The 23,706-nt window shown below is 33.9% G+C and overlaps 2 pseudogenes; one reads left to right on the forward strand and one right to left on the reverse strand.

The window, feature by feature from the left end:
* The first annotated feature begins 906 nt into the window (after positions 1-906).
* Positions 907-4,956, forward strand: LOC142635757 (putative F-box protein At1g47300; annotated as a pseudogene).
* Positions 4,957-10,658: 5,702 nt separating this feature from the next.
* On the reverse strand, positions 10,659-17,527 carry LOC142637375 (G-type lectin S-receptor-like serine/threonine-protein kinase RKS1; annotated as a pseudogene).
* Positions 17,528-23,706: the final 6,179 nt, after the last annotated feature.

Below are 23,706 nucleotides of genomic sequence, written 5' to 3' on the forward strand. Positions count from 1 at the left end.
TCTCTTTTTCTCATTTCCTTTCTCACCTCACTCTCACCGATCAACTCTCTCTTAAAGCCGATCAGCCTCTCCGATCAAATACAGTGGTGATTCTGATGGATCATGAAAACGATCAGCCTTGATTCCGATCACATTAAAACAACTGGCTTTCTCGGTGAACCATGATCCTGCGATCCAAGGCCTTGACTCAGTGAATGCCGGTGATTCCGATGGATTTGTTCTATTTGATTGTTAATGGTGGCTGGGTGTGGGTGATTTTGGGTTTGTGTTGGGTCTGTAGCTCGACGGAGAAGACGGTGGCTGGTTAGGTGTGGGTGATTTTGTTGAAGGATGAGTGTGGGTGTGGCTTGACGGAGAAGACGAGTTTGTGAGTTTGTTCCAAAGAGGAAAGGAAAGGAAATAATAAAAAATGTAAAAAAGAATGAATATTTTATTGAATAAATGTGTAAAATAAATAAACTGATGTTAGTGTGTTTGTAAAAATGAATGTGTAAAATAGAAAAAATAGGTTTTTCCTTGCAAAATAGACAGAAAATTTATACGAAGTGATGTGTTGCTCTAAGCTCATCAACGTTTCATAAACAAAAAAGGCAAAAAGTGAAATTGGCTAATACTCTCTACCAGTCTACTGTAACTTCATTTCCAATGTCCAGGGAAAGGTTTATCAAAAAAAAAAAAAAAGTTCAGAGAAAGGAAAATATTGAAAATACTATAAGAAAATAATTTTAAATGTGTAAATAGTACAGTAAGACTCATTTTTAATATTTTTCTTAATAAAGTAGTTGTGAGTTTCATGAACCATGCCAAACAGTACGTGAACAGTAACAAACCCTACATGAACACTAACTCCTGTCTCCTATGAAACGCGTGCAGCAGAAGGAAAAAAAAAAAAACGCTGAAGTCGCAGACGCCCCTTTTTTCATCCGTATCCAAACCCGTCCCAAATCCCTAACCCTAGCCCTAACCTCTATGCTGACTAGTCCAACCACCGTGATGTGTTATCTTCCGCTAGAGATAATCACCGACATACTCTCCCGATTACCAGTGAAATCCCTAGTAAGATTTCACTGCGTTTCCAAGGGATGGCACGCCCTCAAAATCAACGGTCAAGATTTCATCAAGCTGCACCTCCACCGCTCCTTCAAGTCCAACACAGATCGCACCCTCATCGTCCAGGAACAAAATGCCGGTATTCCCTTTGATTTCTTCTCAGTCAGTTTCCATGACGAGAATCGCTTCGGCAAGCGTTTGGAAATTTACCAACCACTGCATTGTTCAAATACGTCCACCGACACCTTGAGCTGTTGCAATGGTTTGGTTTGCATTTATAATCAATGGGGCGAAGTGATCGCGATTTGGAATCCATTGATAAGGAAGTATAGGAAATTGCCTCGCGAGCCAATTGAGAAACCTTCTGGTTTTTCAAATTCTTGGCCTATCAGTTTAGCATAATGTGTTCCAAGAATAATGGGAAGAATATTCTGATAAGAATATTCTTATTTTATTTGGTATGACATAGAAAAGAAAACAAGCAAGAGGGTTAAGATTCGTAAGCTTCCGGCGGTGTTTCAGATACGGCAACTTGTATAGGGAGTCTTATTTTGCTTGATGGTGATAATGTGATTGATCCAACACAAAAGAACAATAGGTAAAACAATTATAGTTTAGTGAATTTGTTTTTGTTTGCTTAATTGTCTGTCTTAGTATTGTGTCATAATTTTTGGTTGCACAAGTCTCTTGAAGACCAGTCATGGGTTCTATTAAAGTATTAGTAAAGTGGTGGTTGTGAATGATAGGGGAGAATTCTATGTAATTTTATGTAGGGCTTGAGATCATTGTTTCAGTGGTATGCATTTTGTTGTAGATTTTATTTGCTCTCTCTCTTTTCCTCTATAATTCTTAGATTATGTAATTTTTTGGGATTTTTCTTTTCTTTTTGGATACGTAAGAAAACTTTTATTGAGAAAAGACTACTCATGGAAAAAGATACTAATTTCATTACCAAAAAAAAAAAAAAAATATGGGAATTTATTTTTAATGATAAAATAAATCATCTAGCTGACTCAATTGCTAACACGTCTTTGTCTTGGTCTTTGCCAGGAATCAAAGTCCATCAGAGGGTCTTAATCCGTTGGTGAAAGGAGTGATTGATTAATAAATGAAACAGAAGAACGACAAAGAGGTGATTGTTGAGTCTACTGTATCTTTCAAAATGAATGGATACCGTTCTTTGATTTTGAGCTTGTTCCGTTAAATAGTGAAGTATGATCATTTCTACCTACATATAAGAGAAGCTGCATTATTTGTGTCTTCTGTAATATTTAGCTGTTTTCTCATCATGCCATGTTGTTATACTTGATAGTTCCTGTATTGATGCATATAATATGACAATGCTATAATATGACAATGCTTTTTTGGTGTTGGAATATGGTTCATATTAATTGTTGTGGTAATTATTAACCATCCTTTGGGGCTCATGATTGCTTGCAATCTAGACTTTTTAAATTTGAATGTTGATATTGATAGGAAACAACTGTTAGGCCATCATCTTTATGGAAATGAGTTTGTAGCTAATGCCTTGAGATTTATCATTTGCTTTTTTTGAGAAGTATGATTGGTTTGCTTTCTTAAAATCCTGCTGTATTTGTTTTCTAAACTAGGGATGTGAATGACTTTTATCAAAAAAAGAAAAAGGAGAAACATCGCAACCCATGTACACAGAAAGTGTATGTGGGCTGCTTTAAATATTGGCAATTGAATTTTTCATGACCTGTGAATGATTGGGAGTTGGACTCTTTGTTGTCTTTTATGGACATAATTTATTCTTTCCCAAGAATGGGAGTGGTGGGTGATGTCTTGGTTTGAGGGAATATGTGTGCTAGTTTCTTGCCAAATCAAAACAATCAAAGGTGGTGTCTTAAGAATTTTTTCCTACATTCTGTTTCTCCTTTAAAGGTTATGCCTTAGTTTTTCAACTTTGATTTTGCTGGTCTCTAAGTTAATAAGAACACAATTGTGGTTTGGTGTTTTTAAGTGATTTTACTTTTAAGTTAATTTTGATGAGGAAAGATGGGAAAATTAGGGTTTTGAAGACTTGGGGTTTTGGATTTGGCTTGTAAATGAGAGAGAATTGATGTTGGATGTGAGATTATGGTGAGTTGAAGGTTTGGCATTAGGAATGGTAGTGATTAATATTGGTTCTACATTGGGAATGTAACTAGGGTTTGAGATTGGAAGATGGAATTTGCTAGATGAAAGATTTAGAGAATAGAAAGTATGAAGTTGCTGAATGATTGAAAGTTGTGACTTTGAGACAGAGTCAAATTCTCCAATTGAGACTACTTTGAGAGAGCCTCTACCTCCAAGCAAGATTATGTAAAAGTCTAATCACACAAATGAGTATTCTTTATTTAATGAGAGTTACAAGCTGTTACTTATACAACAATAGCCCTAATCTAATTGGCCCACATGGCTCCACATTATTGGATTACTAATTCCCCATGTGCTCTTACTAATTCTGCGGGTGATCCTATGGTTTTAAACATGTGATTAATGTGATATATGTTCTTAACATTAACTAACTCAAGCTAGCGTATCTCGTAATAACTGACTTGAAACTAACCAGCCTTATCATCTGCAACCCTTGATTCTCATCCAACTGAGCTCCATGCTGCCAGCTTAGGATTGGATCACATGCATGGGAGTGAGAGGGAACCACCACGCGAATTTCGGACCAATCTGACAATGGAATGCTGATTGGTACCTCCCCTAAACTAGGTTTTTTTGTTTTGTTTTTGCTGCATTATGTGCCTTCCCATGCATTCCTAACATTAGTTATCAAATCTAGTGATATTTTCTGATAACTTTTTAAGAGTAATTTAATGACTATTAGTTGTCTTAGTCATAATAATGGTGCTGACATATGGTCATGCAAAATAAACCTTCTGGTTTCTCTTAAGTTTGTTATATTTTTTTAAAATTTATTGGTGAATTATTGAAGAGAATGTAACATAGTGTTGTTGATACTTTTCATTCAATTCAATGCATCGGATTTCTTTAATTAATTCTTTTGTGTATTTATCATCGGAGTTATTAGCTTGTATATATGCTCTGTTCTTTTATGACATTTCAATTATATATTTTTTGGTATGCATATGAGGACCCTAGCAATCAATGATAAAAAATGTGTCCACATTTGAATAAAATTTTCGGGCTAAACAAGTAAGAGGAGCTCTGTTAATGTCCTTGGTTGCATTTTACAATATTTTTCTTGAAATACCTCCTTATTGCAGCATGGGTCTTATGCTTCTATGGGTGGATGTTCATTAATTTTCAATTTTTTTGGTTGGTGTTTCATTCTCCAACTCTCTCTGATATTTGTACAGCATGCTGGATAAAATCTTTTGTTTTATAAAGAACTTGCTAGAGAGTATGCTGGTGGAGGAGTGAGAATGGCTATCAATTGTATGCCTATAATATGGCAAGTATTGACAAGTCTTTACAGTCTTTGTTTCCTTTGATGGAGTTTGTTCTTCTCTGTCACCAAATGTGACACTTAATCATCCAGTGGAATTAATAGCTTACAACTGCAAGGTAAGGGTTATTGGTTGGTATTGGAATCATAGCTAGTTAAGTTCAAATTTTCATGTTTTTGCAACTCCTTATCTTTAGAATGGTTCAAAATTGATTTCAATGTTGCTTGATATAAATGGAGGATGATTGTGTTCTGTACCACCAGAAGTCTTTTGGATAGAACTTAGAAGTAGGTTTTTGTGTAGGGGCTTAATTTGCTGATGTCAAAGGTGCCATGTTTACAACTTTGACATCTCACTACAGTGTGAGCAGGCTATCACTACTGCTTTAGTGATGATTTTCTTGATTTAAGGAAGCTCCTTATAAATAGACATGGTTAACCCCCATTTCTCCTTATTTTTGTGTTTTTTTTTTTTTTTAAAATCTTTTTTACCTTGTGGTTACCAGTTTTGGCTTTTTTTTTTTAGTCATTCATCTAGTTTTAGCACAACCGAAAATGAAATGAAGCATTTAACATCGATAATATATATTATACATTTTTTTTGTCAAACGTGTTGACTGTTCAACTTTAGTTATTGATAAATTTGAGTCTCCAAACTTGCTATAGTTTACGACTCTCAACCGTAGTACTATAGTAGGCCATTGTGGTCAAAAGATTGTGTGCTGGGGGGTTATGGGTTGGTATGTCATTCAATCTTTCTTGCTTCATTAACACATTTGTTTCGCATCTTTTCAATGGTTGGAAATTGTGATTTCAACGTTGCCTTAAGAAATGTCAAATGGCTGCAACTAGTTTTTGTAAAAATCAATGAAAGTTTGGTGTTTACTTTGTTTCCTTTGATGGAGTTTGTTGTTTACGGATGTTTTCTGCAACGTGACTTCTCTAATGTTCTCATTTGATTGTATCAACCAGGTAAGAATCTTGTAAATAAATTGTCAATTTTCTAAACGAAGTCCTATATTATAATTGTAAAGCTCATGAGATGTTATTCATAAATCAACTCTTACAAAATAGTGTTTTTTAAAGAAAAAAAAAAAATTTATAAGCCTCTTACAGAATATTTACTTTCTGTTTAACAGAAAAATCTAACAAATTAAAAGCAGACCCATTCATGAAGCAACAATAAAAAAAAAGAAAAAAAAAAAAAGAAAAAAAAAATTTGTGAAAGGCACAACTTACTCTATGTTTGGATGGGGGAGGCCTATAAGGGGGAGTAGAGGGAAGGTTTAGTAAATATTGTTTGGATATTTTTTTTAGGGGAGGAAGAATCCAAAGGAATTTAAATTATCAATTTTGTCTTTATGATGCCAATTTTTATATATATATATATATATATATATATATATATATATATATATATATATTTATTTATTTAAATTTTACAAAAGAGGGTCATAATTACCAAATTGTATGACAAATCCCCTCCTCTCCCCCTGTGACTAATTTTTTAAATGTCCAAATACAGGTGAGTGATGTCTATTTTCTTTCGCCATACTTAATTTTTAAAATATCTAGATAAGAGAAATGGTTCACCATTTACTTTTCTCTCCATCTTTTCCTAACTTTTAGCTATTTTCTTCCTTCAAATTTCCAAAACACTCTTTTTTAAGTACTTCCAAATTACACTATTAGTTGTGTGGCGAATTACTTATGAGCATTAACATTGGTGGTGCTAAAAACTTAGCAATTTGACTTTACAAAAAGTTGCTTTATTTATTTTATCATTTTACTTTATAAAACACTTAACATTAGTGGTTATATTTTAATGTTCAATACAATAAAATAATATAAATAACATAATAAAATAATATATCTTTTGATAAAATATTATATATATATATATATATATATATATATATATATATATATATATATATATATATATATATTTCACCTTCTTAGCTATAGTGAATGGTTGTGCACGTACTATAGCTCAACAGCAAAATATTATGCCTTTAGTTCCATTGATGTACTTGACTTTTGCTATATTTTGATGATAAATTTAGCATTTTAGCTAAATGCCTCCACCAATACTAATGCTCTATGGCTAGAGAATTACAAAAATTAACTCTAGAAAAAAAAATCATAAAAAATCAACATTCTTATTGGTTACTTTATATGTTGTAGGTTAGAGGAGGTGGAATCACAAGAATATCTGAAATTAATCAAATTATCTAACGTGAAAGATTTAATCATAATACTAATTATATGCCATGTGGCTAAATTTTGAAGCTGATTTTCCATCCTTTGCCCATGGTTCATACAGCTACATCATAATAAAATCATCTCTCTATCGTAAAAGGGAACAGACGAGAAGAACCAGATAATAGTGACGTATCCAAAAGATGTCCAAAAAACATGTGAACAATAGAATGGTTTTAAAAACAACAAACTGTTTCACAATTTTTTGTCATAATTCTAACATAATAGATAATGAGTGGTTGCCTATCACTTAAACATGAACTCTCAAACAACAACTACCACTTTGAACATGCACATGTGACATGAAGACAAGATCACAAGTTCATAACCCAATAGTTTTAAAAATTCTTGCTTTTGGGGATATATGTATTTCTTGAGTATGTTACTATATTGTTTGGGATAATAAATATGCAAGTTCATAGTTAAGTCTATCATAGAGTTTCTAAAATCCAATTCATTAATTTTTTGAGATAATTAGAAGTATATAATTTAATATGCTACTAACCATACAACTCAAACCTCTCCCATCCTAACTCCCAAGCATTTTGTGCATATCTAATAAATTCTTAATAAAGCTTTGTTAATACTTAATAGTGACATTAATTTTCTCACCAACTTGGCATAAAATCACTTGATTTGCTAAAATTGTAGCGTTTACTACTTTCAAGTACATTGTACAGGTTAACGATTAGTTAAATTGAACAAGAGAATCAACATTTATATATATAAAAAAAAAAAGATATCCACCTATCATGAATCTGTGAATTGAGGCTTACACTCCACCTCACACCAAATTAAATTATAAATCCAAACAATTAATTTGTGCTTAGGCCCACACAAATAATTGACCGCAAAAGTAGAATTGTACCTTCTAAGCAAAAAAGATGAAAGAGATATGCCAGTACCATAAAATACTTCACAACTTTTGCCGTAATTTTCTATGTGGCAAGTTGTGAGTAGTGGAGATAAAATAATGGATTCATGTAAATCCACATTTTAACTACTCACAACTCGTCACGTAGCAAATTGAGGCAAAAGTTGTAAAGTATTTTGTGGTACTAGCATTTCTCAAAATGAAATTATTAAAACTATTTTTACCTATTTCTCTCACACTTTATCATGCAATACAAGGATGACCTACCCTTGAGTTATATATTGTCGTTCTAACTTTTTTGCTAATTTTGTTTAGGTGTTATTTTTTAAGTTACGTATCAGTCATGCAGGAGGCAGAGCATGCCAATAGACTTTGCACGTTAAATATATTAGCAATGTGATGTGCATATCATGTTATATATGCTAGAGTGGATGTGGAGGTAGCATAAAATAGAAACACTGAGAATACAAGGATTACATGATTTAGCTTTGTCGGCCTACGTCCATAGAGGAAACCTTTAAGGGTTACATTTTTATTATGTAAGAGTATAGTACAATAACTTGTATTACAATGGATAACGACATGAGTATATATAGGCGATTGAATCCTAGACTACTAGTACAAGTAGGTATGGATTTGGGCCTATTATATTAGGCTAATATATCTAACATCTAATAGCACAATTCAAAAGATAATTATTCCATTTTGATTATAACACCTTAAAATCCAAATTAAAATTTACTTGTACATTATGCAGTTAGTGTTCCTTTTCTAAAGCCTGATAGATTTCGCTTGTGTTTTTCTTCTTTGGACATCTTGTTTGGAAAACCAATGAAGTTATCCACATTCATACGCATTTAATTCTTGGTGTATTAATTTTCAAAGCACTTGATAGGAACTTTAGTGTCGTATTATACAGTTTCTTCTTTTTCGCAATGATGTATTATATGATTTTACATACTAGGTTTCTACAAGAAAATGATAGTGTAGTCTGTAAAGTAGATTCCGAGGAAGTCAATCTTTTGTTGCAATGGCATATAAGTACATTTCTCCAAGAAGAGTGGCGCTTTAGGGCTTGATTGGTAGGAAGATTTTTATTTTTGTTTTCAAAATAGTGTAAAAATAATTTTGAAAAAATTGAACTTGAAACTAGTTTTCAGATACTGATTTTTATATTCTACATGTTTGGCTCCCACTTTTAAGAAAAATTTTCAAAATACTAAAACAAAAAATACTTGTTTGGGAGACCCTTTTTATTTTTGAGATTTAAAAAAAAAAATTTACAAAAAGTAACGTATAGAATGTATAGATTACTTTTTTTTTTCTTGTGGATAATGATAAGGAAATAGAGCTCATCATGTACTTTTTTTTTTTTTTTTTTTAATGATAAGTTTCAAATTTGAAGCATGTGTGGGAATTCTTTTTGTAATAAAGATAAGTCTCTTAATTTAAGAGACAAAAGAGTTTGGACAAATATGTGGAATCTAGTTTTTAAGTTATTTCTAACTATGTCATTAAAAACATTTTCTATATCCTGAAAACACCCTCTTAGCTGTTTTCAAAATCCTATTCTAAACTAGGAAAATAGGATTTAAAAAAAAAAAAAATTTGTATTTAGAACATATAGCAAAACAATAAATTCAAGTGTGGGATCTACCACCCACCAATTTTAAAACAACTTGTTTGGGCTGCCATGCCAATTTTAAAGAGTGGCTGTTGTTGGAGGGTTGGAGGGTGGGTAGTGGTGATCAGGTTCGGATTAAGAAGGACAAATGGATCCCCAATTATCCCTCTAATATGGTGCTACACCCGGTGGTTGAAGATGTAGAGGAATGTATGGTGGCTGATCTCATTGACCCGGACTTACACTGTTGGAGGCGTGATTTTTTAATGGAGACGTTTCACATAAATGATGCCAAGGCAGTCTGTAAAATCCCATTAAGCAGAAGAAGGGGAATGGATTCTATGGTTTGGTTGCACACAAAAAATGGAGTATATTCCGTCCGATCAAGTTATCATAAGGCTAGGAAGGTGATGACAAATGAGTCTTGGGTAGAGAGTTCAAGTAGTGCAGAGGGACAGCAGTGGGGCTTGAAGATTCCTCGTAAATTAAAAGTATTTGGGTGGAGAGCTTGCCAGGAAATTTTGTTGACTAGAGTGAACCTTGCAAAGAGAAAAATATTAGAAGATGTTATGTGCCATTGCTGTAAAAGATTTGTTGTAAAAGATTTGCTGAAACTGCATTACATGCCATCTGGGATTGTGGTGCTGCACAAGATGTTTGGGCTGGAAGTATTACTTCACTGCAGAAATGGTCCATAGGCTGCCATGATTTTAGGGGTTTATTTGAGTCCTTGATGGAAAGATTATAGAAGGAAGAACTGGAAAATTTTCTGGTGCAAGCGTGGCTGATATGGAACCAAAAGAATGTTGTGATACATGGTGGACATTGGATGGAATCGGGTCAGCTCAAGAAGAGGGTTGAAGAATTTCTTGATGAGTATAGGAAAGCACAGATGGTTCTTACTCCTTCGAATGAGATTTTTGGTAATTGTGTTTGGCATGCTTCACCAAGAGAGGAGTTCAAATTGAACTTTGATGCTACTATATTTTCAGACTAACATTGCTCGAGTTTTGGTGCTATAATCAGAAACTCTTCAGGTGAGGTTATGGCGGGCATGTCAGTGAAGGGTCCTTACATGAATAGCAATGAGGAGGCTGAGGTGTTGGCTTGCCGAAAAGTTGTGGAATTCTTAAGGGAAGTTGGCTTTTATCGGTTGGTTATTGAACGAGATTGCTTAAATGTGATGAGGGCTCTATTTGTTTCTACAGAGAATAGCTCACTGCTTGGCCACATCTATGAAGACATCAAGTCAAATCTTAGAGGAATGCAGGTCCTATCCATTAATTGGGTAAAGAGAGGTGGAAACATGGTTGCTCATACATTAGCAAAACATCGCCTTTAAAAAAAAAAAAAAGGTGTGGGATCTACCATTTTATGGTTGCAAAATAAAAAACTATATTTAAATACTCTTACCAAACAAGCCCTTAGCGACCATTAATTTCAGAAATTGTTATTTCATTTACAGAATTTGTTGCTTCACCATTTAATATGTATTTATTATCAAAAGAACTCTTCCAAATAAATGCAGGTTCTTTTGGAGAAGGAAGAGTCGTGTCATTGCCCAACATGAAAACAATTGTTGACATGGTTGGCCGATCTATTGCATGTTCTTGCACGCACAAAAGCCCAATTTGAATGCATCTTGAAACTTCAATAGCAGGGTATGTCTCACCTAGTGATGGATCAACAATTTCCATTGCTTTGCCTTCTCTCCATAGGTCCCAAATCTGCTGACAATATATTCATCATATCAGGCTAAATAACATAAGCCGAATTTATTAGTCATTGTTTGTACTCGTACTTACATGTCCAATCAAATTTGAGGGAGGACCATCAGGATGATAAGTGATGTTCTTTTTACCAATAATTATCTCTAATAGCAAAACCCCAAAGCTATATACATCGGACTTTATTGAATATAGTCCTTGCATAGCATATTCTGGTGACATATAACCACTGCATAAAAAAATGAAAAAGAATCCATTGAGCCTTGCTCATTATTTAACAAAAAAAGAAGAAGATTAAAGATGTTCCATTGGGCAAGAACATGGCATATTACATTAGAAATAACATAAGATAATAAAGAGTTATAAAGATATTCTAGATATTTTTCTTAGAGAGGCCTGCAATTTGTACTCCTTCTAGATATGAAACGTTCGTCAAGTAATTTTGCAGAAATTATAAATATATCTTTGCAATTTGGAAAACTTACTATGTTCCAACGATGCAATTTGTATTTGCTTCAATTTGGTCACACCCAACAATTCTAGCCATACCAAAATCTGAAATTTTTGGATTCAAAGTATTGTCGAGTAGAATATTATTGGCCTTTAAATCTCTATGGATAATTCTTAATCTCGAGTCTTGATGAAGATATAACATCCCTCGAGCAATTCCGCAAATAATCTCAAATCGCTTTTCCCAATCTAAACATGACCTTTTTGTTTCATCTAGATGAAGATGTGAGAACTTGGATTAGATTGCATTTGTGCTTACTTGGTTATGTATATAATCTCACTAGTAGGAATTGATATGTTTGTAATTGGAGGACCATTTTCTGGTGATGATGAGTTAATTTTATGGGAAAAGAAGACATACCAAAGATGAAAGAGTCTAAGCTTTTATTTGGCAAGTACTCATAGACTAACATCTTCTCTTCTTCATGAATGCAACAACCTAAAATTCTCACAAGGTTCCTGTGTTGAAGTTTAGCGATTAGTGCAACTTCATTTTTGAACTGTTCTATTCCTTGTCTTGAATATTTTGATAGTCTTTTCACTGCTATTTCCATCCCATTTTGCAGTGAACCCTGAAATTAAATTTCAGATTTCATTTTGTCATAGTGCACAATTGTTGAGAGGAATTCAACTTAGCGTATTATTTGGGCAAGCCTAATTTCATTTAACAAATTTGTGCTCAATGAATACCCCTAAACATTCAAGATGTCCTTTCTAATCCATTTACACACTTGAAATAAGATTAAGCAATTTTTGGGACTTGTTCACGGAGACTACCTTATAAACTGAGCCAAAACCACCTTTGCCAAGCTTGTTAGAAATAGAGAAGTTATTTGTGGCTGCAATAATGGTTCTTAGATCAAACACCGGAAAGTTTGAATTTCTAGTTCCATCAGGGTCCCTTTTACTTGGAGCATCTTCAAAGTTTGGTAAATGGGAAGCAATGCTTTGATTCTTCCCTGTGATAAAATAAGTAACAAATAATGTAAATTACCATATTTCTTCAAGGACATAGTTTGGCTCCAAACATTGTTCGAAGCCTTAGACTTCAACCCTTAATAGGAAGATGACACACGTCTGTCATCTTCCTAGTGAGGGTTGAAGCCTAAGATTGTAAACATGATTGGAGCCAAACTTTTACCTTTTCTCCAATCATTAATTCCCACACAAAAGCCCCATCTAATGAAACTGAGAATATAACTCAAAGAAAAGAATGAAATAGAAGAAAATATTAGGACATTCATCAAGTTTTTAGTTGAAAAGGGTAGAGTAATATTCATGTGGCTTGATAATTGACATTTTGAAGATGTTTTGATCCCCCAATTTTGCCCACAGGGTGGTCTATTATACTGCAAGTTCTACGTTTGCAAAAATATCAAGCGTTCTAAAAGATGTGCAGTGGCCTTGGAAACCTACCAGATCAGAAGATCTACTATACATGCTTATTTCCATGTACAAAAATTAACTAAAATGACTCAATGCTCTGGATTCCAACTAAATCTAGAAAATTCAAATGCAATTCAACCTGAATTGTAATAAGAAGTAAGAAGGGCACAGTTGAATGGTGGAAGCTGGTGTAAGTCTAAAGCAGCCATTTCTAAGCATTCCCTCATATTTTGATTGGCAGTGAAGGACGAGTTGCAGTTCAGTGGTGGAGTGAGTAAGAAAAAAGGCCTTAATTGAAAGGAGGAAGTAGTCCTTCATATTTTTGCTGGCTGTGAAGGACAAGTTGCCTACTTAAGAACGGCTTGCAAAATCGGGTACAAACCTACAATGGTGATCTCCTATGTGCTTTTTGTAGAAGTCAGATGGAATGCATGACCATGTGCTCTCTGTGTGTTCTTTCACTTGATTTGGTATTAGATCCCTGCATTTATGTATGGTAGATAAGGGAATCTGCAGATCGAATGATCTAATGCACTAAGGAATACATAGGTTGAAAGGCAAAAAGTTTAATTCTAGTATTTTCAAAATGATCAAAATTTGGCTCCAAATATGTTTGGAGTATTTTTTCCAACTCATTACATGGCGATTTATAAGACTATTCATGTGTATTATTTTATCAAGTTACATGACTCATTTAAAAAGTCATGTGACTAAAATTACACATGGATGATCCTTTAAATTGTTACATCATGGTCATGGGTTGAAGCGAAATAGCTCCAAACATGTTTGGAGCAAAACTTTTTCCTTTCCAAATTGCCTTGGTTGCTTCTTTATACCATCTACTTAGATGCAATATACTAGGTTTCCAATCAAATTCAAACACATGATTGCATTAACCAATAAAACACAAACAATGTTATCTTTTTCAAGAACAACTAATTTTAACGCAGCTATATGTTTGGATTTAATTGGAGAGTCCAATGTACATTATCTAAGTTTTCCCCCAGAAGTTCTACCAAAAAAAAAAAAAAGAAGGAGTCATCCAAAATTGGAATATATAGCTGGTTCATTAGATTCATCGCTGCTTCTTGTAAAAATTTGAAGAATTCAATACAAAAATGGAATTTATATAATCATTTCTCTGTTATTAACAGTGCTATGGGGTCTGTTAGTTGACACTTTGAAAGATGTTTGAACTTTGTACAGCTTTATCTGGCTTATGTTTTGATTTGCATTGTAGCATTGATGGTATTTATTGTTATGTTTTTTGCAATGCAAAACGCTCCTTCATAAATAATTAAAAAACAGAAGAATATAAAGCCCATGTAATAATGCCTTTTGCAGCTTTCAAGGGAAAAGAATGCTTTTTATAATTTTGGTGATGTTTGTTAAATATTCTTTGTAGTAGACTGTATGAAGACATTTTCCTTAACTTTTACAAATACCGAGGCACCAACCTCTCGCTCTCTCTCCCTCTAGAATGCTTATTCCATTACATTATCTCCTAAGTGTTTTAGAACACTTATTCAATTAATGAAATGGAAATAATATATTGATTTTATCTATATCTTGAAAGAAGAAAACAAAAGATAAAGGATATACATACTAGTAAAATTTTAAATTTCTTTCTGTTTTTTCATTCATTCTTTTATAAACTCTTATACTAAAAAAAAACCTATACCATGTTCCATCCCATTCTTTTAAATACTCCCATTCTCAAAAAAACACACAAAACAAAACAAAGCAAAACTCCTAATTCCCAAATATATTGTTAAAGTTGCCTTTAGGGAGTTTGTTCATGAAAGAAAGGGTCATGCTAATGAATGTCCTTAAGGTATTGGTTAACAATCCATTTTAGGAAAGTTTTGATATCACTTTTATGAAAAATGAAAAAAACTGTCAAAACATTAATTGTTTTTCTTTTTTTCTCCATAAAAACTTTCTTTAAATAGATTATTAACCAATGCCCTAAGGGCATTCGTTAGCATTTCCCATAAAGAAATATATGAAAATGAAGCTACTTTATACAGAAGAGAGTAAAGACTTGTTTACCTTTTTTTTTTCCTCATTACCAACCAATGCACAAGAAGAAACATTACAGCAACAAAAGCTCCTAGAATTGCCAACGTCGTCTTTTTCCAATGAAGATCATTTTCTTAGCATATTGAGCTAATGTTAAAAAAAATATATATTTATAAGGATGTCAATAAATTTGAGAAGTATATCGAACATAAATAGTTAATATTGATGCAGTTTTAGATAGAAAAATGAGTAGTAGGAAACAATAGGTGTAAGGAGAACCTGTGATTCTCTTTCGGAAGCCAAAACTCACTTATCAAAAGAAAAAGAAATAAAAAAGTGCAAACTTTTTTTCTTATATATCAAAAAATGTCAGATGGAACAAGTGTTACATAGCAGGACACAAGTGACGAATATAATTATAGAAAATCATTTGATATTAGGCACATGCAAATCTTAAACGATTTGGACTTGTGCCCATGTTGCTTATGGGTTTGGAATAAAGTAAGAAAAAGAGAAGATAGCCATTGTGAATGATAAGGAATATTTCTACAAGTATCATCCGTCATCTACATTCTCATTTGTCACACATATTCTCATTCGTCACCTACGTGCTAACTAATGGGGAATATTTTCATCAGTCAGCTTTTTTAGTCAGGTTTACCAGTTAGCTTCACTAGTCAGCTTCAGAGAACTGAAACCACAAGCTCAACTCGACATGCAAGATTAACCCTTCCGAATTGGTTAATCTGTTTGTCTGTTCCACTTCGACTAAAACATCTTATTGAGTAGTCTGGCTTCACCACTCTTCTGTTATCCCTAAAGATGGAAGAGTAAGGGCATCTACTCGAAGTTAGTCATCCTACTATGCCCAAGTAGTCCGATTATTGGGTTCGCAACCACCAAGTGTGGGAATATTGAACCCAATAATCTCAGTGCCGTTTGCCCATGATCTCCACTATGCTGATGCTTACAATTCAGCGAAAGTGGTAACTCCAAACCCCTACAATTCAGCAAAAGTGGTTACTCTAGACCTCTGTATAAACACCAAGATGCCACAGGTTTGGGCATAACTATGTGTCTAGCGCAAATAACGTAATGTACAATTTCAGTTTCATTGCTTGTTAGTTGGAGACAACAAGGCAACATCTATATTCTATTGATTACGATAAAGTGAAACAGATTAAAACTCTAGACTCCATAGGACAAAATTTTCATCACTAGCATCAGGCATTATTGCTGGGACAGGTATTTGGCAGCGTCACATATTTGGTAAATTCAGAAACATTATATGAAGCCAAAAAGACCAATAGATGAAGCTTTGTAAAAGAATAAAAAATACCTAGTACATCAGCATCCACGCGTATGTATAAATCTTGTCCTACATCAGAAAATGTTCTTGTATCCATCACCTCCCCATGCCATCTCAAGCATCCAATCCCTTCACTCTCATATGTGCTCGAGTAAGCCGTACATGAACAATTCCTCAAGCACTCTTGCTCACACTCTTCCAAACTTAAACTCATGTTTGAAAGTGCTTTTGAAGTGTCAGGCACCTTCACATGTGCCAACTTTACGAATCCTTCTCCAGTATTGCACGTGGACACTCCTTGCTTCCTTACACACCCATGTACCCCATCTCTTAATAAGTACCAATGATGGGGCGACTTGGGTTCAAACCCAGGTAAGCACATGCACTCAAACTTGTCCACATTATACGGGTTACAGTAACCATTTGGACCGCAATACAAATACTTATCACATAACTCAATTGTGAATGGGATCCCCACCCATCTACTCTCAGACCAATAGAGGAATTGCAATGTTCCTAATTTATGCAGAATGAATCTAGTTTTAGGGAGAAGTTTGAAATTAGTTATATTATACATGAGGGTGATCTCATCTTGACAATTCACAAAGATAAAATTGAAGGTGAAATTAAAAAATTTAGGTGTCAATTTGGGTATACCGCCCAATCCTTGGCCGGTCCAAGATCCAATTCGCCATAATGGAACCTGATCCATGTAGAAGAAAAACTGAGGATACCCACTTGGATCCAACCCTAACGAGTAATTGTTGGTTGCCATGTCATCTTTGGACTCCCATGATGTTAAGTACTTGTTTAGCCCGGTCCTTTGGTTTAGCCCCAATTTCATAAGCGGAAGCATAGTATTGGTGGGATAATCGAAGCTTTGCCATAGAATTGTTTGTGGGTGAGATCGAAATTGAACCAAAACAAGGTTTCCTGAATCTAATAGCTGAGCCATAGAATTGTTTGTGGGTGAGATCGAAATTGAAATATTAGTGGACCAAATGGGAATGGTTTGGTTTTGGGTGTGGAGTACGAGGTTTCCCTGATTGTTGATAGAGAGAACTCCAGAGGTATCATTGAGAGGATTGTCTCTGTTTGCAACCCACACAATAGTTTGTTTAGTAATTTGATAATACCAAATTCCAATGTAGCGGTGGTTGGAATTGCTGGGGCTGAAAAATCCAAGTGCAAAGGTTTTTTGGTTTGAGAGTAGGGTTTGACCATCCTTGATAGGCTGGTCTGGTGTTATGGTATCAAGAGAAACGCAAATTGGGAAAACAAGGGAGAGAAGTAATACAGCATTCAGTAACGGTTTAGCAGGGTTCATGGTTTTTCCAATGAATATTACTCATATACCATATAGGACACGAAAGTCCGGAAGGAGGGCATGTGAATGTGTGTGCATGTTTCAATTTATTAATTACCATCCACACTCCAGTAAAGTATTTAGAAAAGAGGTTTGGGTTCCAAATCTTGATGTGACCATGTATGGACTAAGAACAGGTATAATCGGTGATTGGACAGCAAAAATGAAAAGAAATCTAATCTCAGGAATTATTTCCAGTGTTTAATTGAGGTAAGGATTGATTAGACAATATTTCAAAAGCCCTTGGATCTATCTCAAAAAAAAAAAAAAAAAAAAAAAGCCCTTGGATACTCGCGTTTTTTACCATTGTGAGGTTTTCCGAACGAATTTTCCATCCAAAGTTGCGTAAGAAATACATCATCTTTCACTAAGCAAAACTAATTTACAAAGCTACATGTGATCGGGGACCTTTTGACCGTGATTGAAGGCCTTGACGAGTTGATCATTACCTTAAACTTACTAGGAAATAGCGAATCCAATGGAATCCCTCCGTTGACATGAGACATGATTGATTAGTGGGTAAATTGAAGAAACTGGAGCACTTAATTAGGAGAAATGAACAGTTTCTCTTAATAATTTCTCATTAATTAGAGGTCTCCTTCAAGTCATAATTTATAGAGGGGTTGTACATCACACACAAAAGAACACACAAATTCTATCTCCAAACTCTCTCTCTCTCTCTCTCTCTCTCTTTCTCTCTCTCTCTCTCTCAGGTGTTCGGTGTCTGAGTTGATTGTACAGATTTTTGCATTATTTGTTTTGTGTCGTATGTGTAAACAAAGTTTCTTCAATACAAGTTGTATAGCAAGATCACCGACACCCCGTGGAATATCCCCACTCCGCCCAATCCTTACTCTGGGTTCTTAGTGAAGACCTTGTATAATAAGTTAGGCTAGTCTGGTTAGAGAATACAAACAACAGCTTTCAATGTTTAAATACTAAAAAATGTGGGTTAAAAAAAATTAAAAAAAGAGAGTATAACCAAGATTGTTTGAGCGATAGTTCTCAATTTAGAGCATTTAAACACTATTTTGAAAACTTTTACTAAAAAAAAAAAAAAACACTATTTTGAAAACACCTCAAGAGGCGTTTTAAAATTTCCGAGTAACAATCTAGTGGCACTATTGTAATTATTTTTAAAGTCGTGTGACACATATGATGTTAACAACACATAAAACACACTTTTCTTAAAAATACATACTCATACCAAACACTCAATTATGTCTTATTACTTTTGAAAATATGTCATTAAAAACATGGTACCAAATATATTTTTTCCACTTTAAACACATGTTTTCACAACACTTTTAAAGTGAGAATAACAAGATAACAAGCATCATGAACAAAAGTGGGAATAACACCTACAAAATGTACAAGGACCTCTGTTAACGGGACAACATCTACTTCAAGGTATTGTAAATTGAACAATGCTAGGATCGCAACAATGCTAGGATCTTCTACTCACAACTCGCCATGCGGTGAATTACGACAAAAGATGTGTAATTTGTTGTAATCCTAGCATTTTTCTTGTAAATTTGTAACTTTGCATTAATCATATGGGACCATAGTTATCGAAATCATGATACTAAATCATAGGATCTTATGATCCTACACTTTTAAATTGATCTGGATTAGAAAAAGGCCATCCAAGATGTGGAGTCAAGTTCGGATCGAATAGAATCACGACCCTACTTCAATTTTGATCAATCCTATATCTTGAGAATAAATGGGTTTGTTTTTGTTATGAGGTCATCAATTTTGAGCCCTAAGTGAAAAAAATAAATATGCATACAATCTATCATATTAAAATAATCAAAAAAATTCTACTTCTATAATGGGGCCCACACTCAATTAATCCAAGACAAAAACATTGACTCCACCGCATCCATAGCCAATCAACCTCCTAGAGCAGAGGCCTTCCTAGAGCAGTAAGGATGCCAGAAGTCACAACGCAAGATTAATGGAGGGTGCTAGTAAAGGCCATCGGGACAACAGTGTCAGAATTGCTTGAAATTTGGTAGGTTGAAGGGAAATGGCACTCAAATCCAAACTTGAGATGCGTTAAGCGTCGCCTAAATTTAGGCAAATTCCTTCATTAAGGCTTCGAAAACAGTGTTTTTGTTATTTATAGTAATAGTTTTTTTTTCCTTTATAACTTTTACTTTAAAAGAAAGAATAAAGTCTCGTTTGTTTTGGGACGACCTTTAAGGTTAGTAGTTTATGATTTTAAATTTAATTCAATTTTACTATTTTTAGTAAAATTCGGTATTTTGCTACCTAATCTTGTAATTAGTCCAAATTAGGGTTTCGGGGCGTTTTCCTAGCCTCCATAGGATTTCTTTTACTAGTTAAACATATTTTAGCCTCTAGGGCAATTCAATTTTCAGATTTTATAAAAATATAGACTTTGTCTATTTTTCTCTGGTGGATTCCAAGATCCTATCACTTTGTGGAAATAGACCCCTTGTGAATTGAGATTTTTTTCTTATTAAGAAGCTAACATGTTTAGTTTTTCTTTTAAATTTTTTTTTATTAAAAAAGCAACGTGTTTGTTTTTTGTAGCTTTTGCGACATCAGTCACCCACGATAGATGAATCCCATGAACCACCCACGACTGATGAAGAGAGAGAACAAAGAGGAGAGAGAGTGCCAACTGAGAGAAGAGTGATTAAAAAATTATTTAAAAAATAACTATATTAGATCTTATTGTAGCAAGTTGTAAATTTTTTTACATTTTCTATTATCGGATGTGGGGGGTAATTTTGCGTGTTTAGAAATGTATTTTGCATTTAGTTGGGTTTTGGATTCCTGAACAGGATTGCTCTCAAGTCTTGGAGGTAGCCATGGTTTTTCAATTAGTAAGGTCAAACCGGGGACTTGGAAACAAAATCCTTGACAAATATGCATGACTTTCAACTTAATTAACACGTATATACTATCTAACGGGTGCGGCTTGTGTCCAGTGAAAGTTTCCATTGGACACATTGGATTGCGGACATGTGTCCACTCTTGGACACGTGTCCGAATCTTGACATGTCCAGTGGAAGAGTGGACACGTGTCCGAATCCTGACGTGTCCGGTGAAAACTTCCACTGGACACAAGCCCTTCCCCTATCTGAGTTACTTTTTTGAATGAGTCACAGGGGCGGAATTGTGTGTATAAAAAGGGGGCCATGGCCCCTACAAATATGCCTTTTTTTATGAGCTGGCCCTCCATCAAGGAAATTCATTGCCCCGCCTCCCTTACGGCATGGCCCTACCTGTCCATGTCCCTTTCAAGCCTCAAAATTGCTTTCCCAAACACATATAGCCACTACACTTGGCTAGCAAATCAACACTTCCTTTTTATTTTTTCTTTTTTCTTTTACTATCTTCTTTTTCATTCAACTCTTGTAATTAATTTCTGTTTCTCAGTATTGCACTTTTCAGCCATGAACCACTCAATTCTAAAAAAAGTCTCATCTTGGTGCAATTTTTCTAGTCTCACTCTTCATTGGCTTCAAACAATTTAGTAATCTCATAGTCACATTTTTATTCAATTACTTTCTTTTTTTTTAATAAAGATTTTTCTTAATTGAACTTAAGGGAAAATAGTTTTAAATCTTGAGAGGCACACAAATTTTCTTATATTTTGTTATTTATATTTCAATTCAATTTCTATTTATTTTATCTTGTAGCTTATGATTTTAGTTTTTTTATTTTTAATTTATAAAGCCAATTGATTATCCGTTGATGAATACATTTTTTTGTTATATTGGTATGTTTAGTCATTCCATTATTTAAAGATGAGCTAAATTTGATGCCAAATGTTTTACTCTTGTTGCATAATGCCACATTGCCACTTTAAGGTCAAGATGCTAAGCTATTTTTATGAATATTTTTTATACATGTGTATTGCAAACTAAAAAAATTCTGTATTTTCAAAAGGATTTAGAAAGATATAACTCTTGTAGTGCTTTGAGTTTTTACTTGAATGTTGATTCAAAATAATAGTTTAGTCTTGGCCACCCAAGCAAAAATTCCTAGTTTCGCCCTTGATGAGTGATTTGCAGTATTAGTTAAATTTTATTTGTTTTGTGTCGTATGTGGAAACAAAGTTTTTTCAACACAAGTTGTATAGCAAGATCATCGACACCCTGTGGAATATCCCCACTTCGCCCAGCCCTTACTTTGGGTTTATAGAGAAGACCTTGTGTAATAAGTTGGTTCGGTTTGGTTAGAGAATTAAAACAACAATTTTCAATGTTTAAATACTAAAAACCGTGGGTTCAAACAAATTAAAAAAAAAGAAGAAGAGAGTTTGACCAAGAGTGTGTGAGTGATAGTTCTCAATTTAGAGCATTTAGAGTTTAAACACTATTTTGAAAACTTTAACTTTAAAAAAAAAAAAAAAACACCATTTTGAAAACACCTCTAGAGGCGTTTTTAAATTTTCAAGTAACAATCTAGTGGCACTATTGTAATTATTTTTAAAGTCATGTGACACATATGATGTTAACAACACATAAAACACACTTTTCTTAAAAATACATACTCATACCAAATACTCAATTATGACTTATTATTTTTGAAAATATGTTATTAAAAACATGGTACCAAGTATATATTTTTCACTTTAAGCACATGTTTTCACAACACTTTTAAATTACAATTTTTATATCATTTTGAAAACCAATACCTAAACTCTCTTACCAAACAAGATAACAAGCATCATGAACAAAAGTGGGAATAGCACCTAAGAAACGTGGAAGGACCTCTGTTAATGGGACAACATCGTCTACTTCAAGGTATTGTAAATTGAACAATGCTAGGATCACAACAATACTAGGATCTTCTATTCACGACTCGCCATGTGGTGAATTATGACAAAAGCTATGTAATTTGTTGTAATCCTAGCATTTTTATTGTAAATTTGTAACTTTCCATTAATCAGATGGAACCATAGTTATTGAAATCATGATACTAAATCATAGGATCTTATGATCCTACACTCTTAAATTGATCTGGATTAGAAAAGGGCCATCCAAGATGTGGAGTCAAGTTCGGATCGAATAGAATCACGACCCTACTTTGATTTTGATCAATCCTATATCTTGAGAATAAATAGTTTTGCTTTTGTTACGAGGTCATCAATTTTGAGCCCTATGTGAAAAAAAGAAATATGCATACAATCCATCCTATCAAAATAATCAAAATCAACACAAAAAACATTGACTCCATCGCATCCATATCCAATTGGGTTCCTTAATGTCACTGATGTAGAATAGACAGCACAAGCCTTCCTAGAGTAGTAAGGATGCTGGAAGTCACAATGCAAGATCAATGGAGGGTGCTAGTAGAGGCCATCGAGGCAACAGTGTCGGAATTGTTTGAAATTTGGCAGGTTGAAGAGAAATGGCATCCTGATCCAAACTCGAGATGCAGCAAGCATCACTTAAATTTAGGCAAATTCCTTCATTAAGGCTCCGAAAATAGTGTTTTTGTTATTTACAGAAATAGTTTTTTTTTCCTTGATAACTTTTACTTTTAAAGTCGGAATAAGGTCTCATTTGTTTTGGAACAACCCTTAAAGTCAGTAGTTTATGATTTTGAATTTAACTCAATTTTACTATTTTTAGTAAAATTTGGTATTTTGCCACCTAATCTCATAATTAGTGCAAATTAGGGTTTCTTGACGTTTTCCAAGCCTCCATAGGATTTCTTTTACTATATAAACATATTGTAGCTTCCAAGGATATTCAATTTTTAGATTTTAGAAAAATATAAACTTTGTCTATTTCTCTCTAGTGGATTCTTAAACGCTATCACCTTGTGGAAAGGGACCCCTCATAAATTTGAGGTTTTTTATTTTATTTTATTAAGAAGCTAACGTGTTTAGTATAGTTTAGTTTTTTTTTTTTTTTTTTTTTCATTAGAAAAGCAACGTGTTTGTTTTCTTGTAGCTTTCGCAACTTTAGTCACCCACGATAGATGAATCCCACAAACCACCCACGACTGATGAAGAGAGGGAACAAAGAGGAGAGAGAGTGCTAGGTGAGAGAAGAGTGATTAAAAAAATTAGAAAAAATAAATATCTATATATAGATCTTATTGTAGCAAGTTGTAAATTTTTTTACATTTTCTATTATCGGATGTGGGGGGTAGTTTTGTAT

The sequence above is a fragment of the Castanea sativa genome, chromosome 5 (genome assembly GCF_040712315.1).
Source record: "Castanea sativa cultivar Marrone di Chiusa Pesio chromosome 5, ASM4071231v1".
In the NCBI taxonomy this organism is placed as follows: Eukaryota; Viridiplantae; Streptophyta; class Magnoliopsida; order Fagales; family Fagaceae; genus Castanea; species Castanea sativa.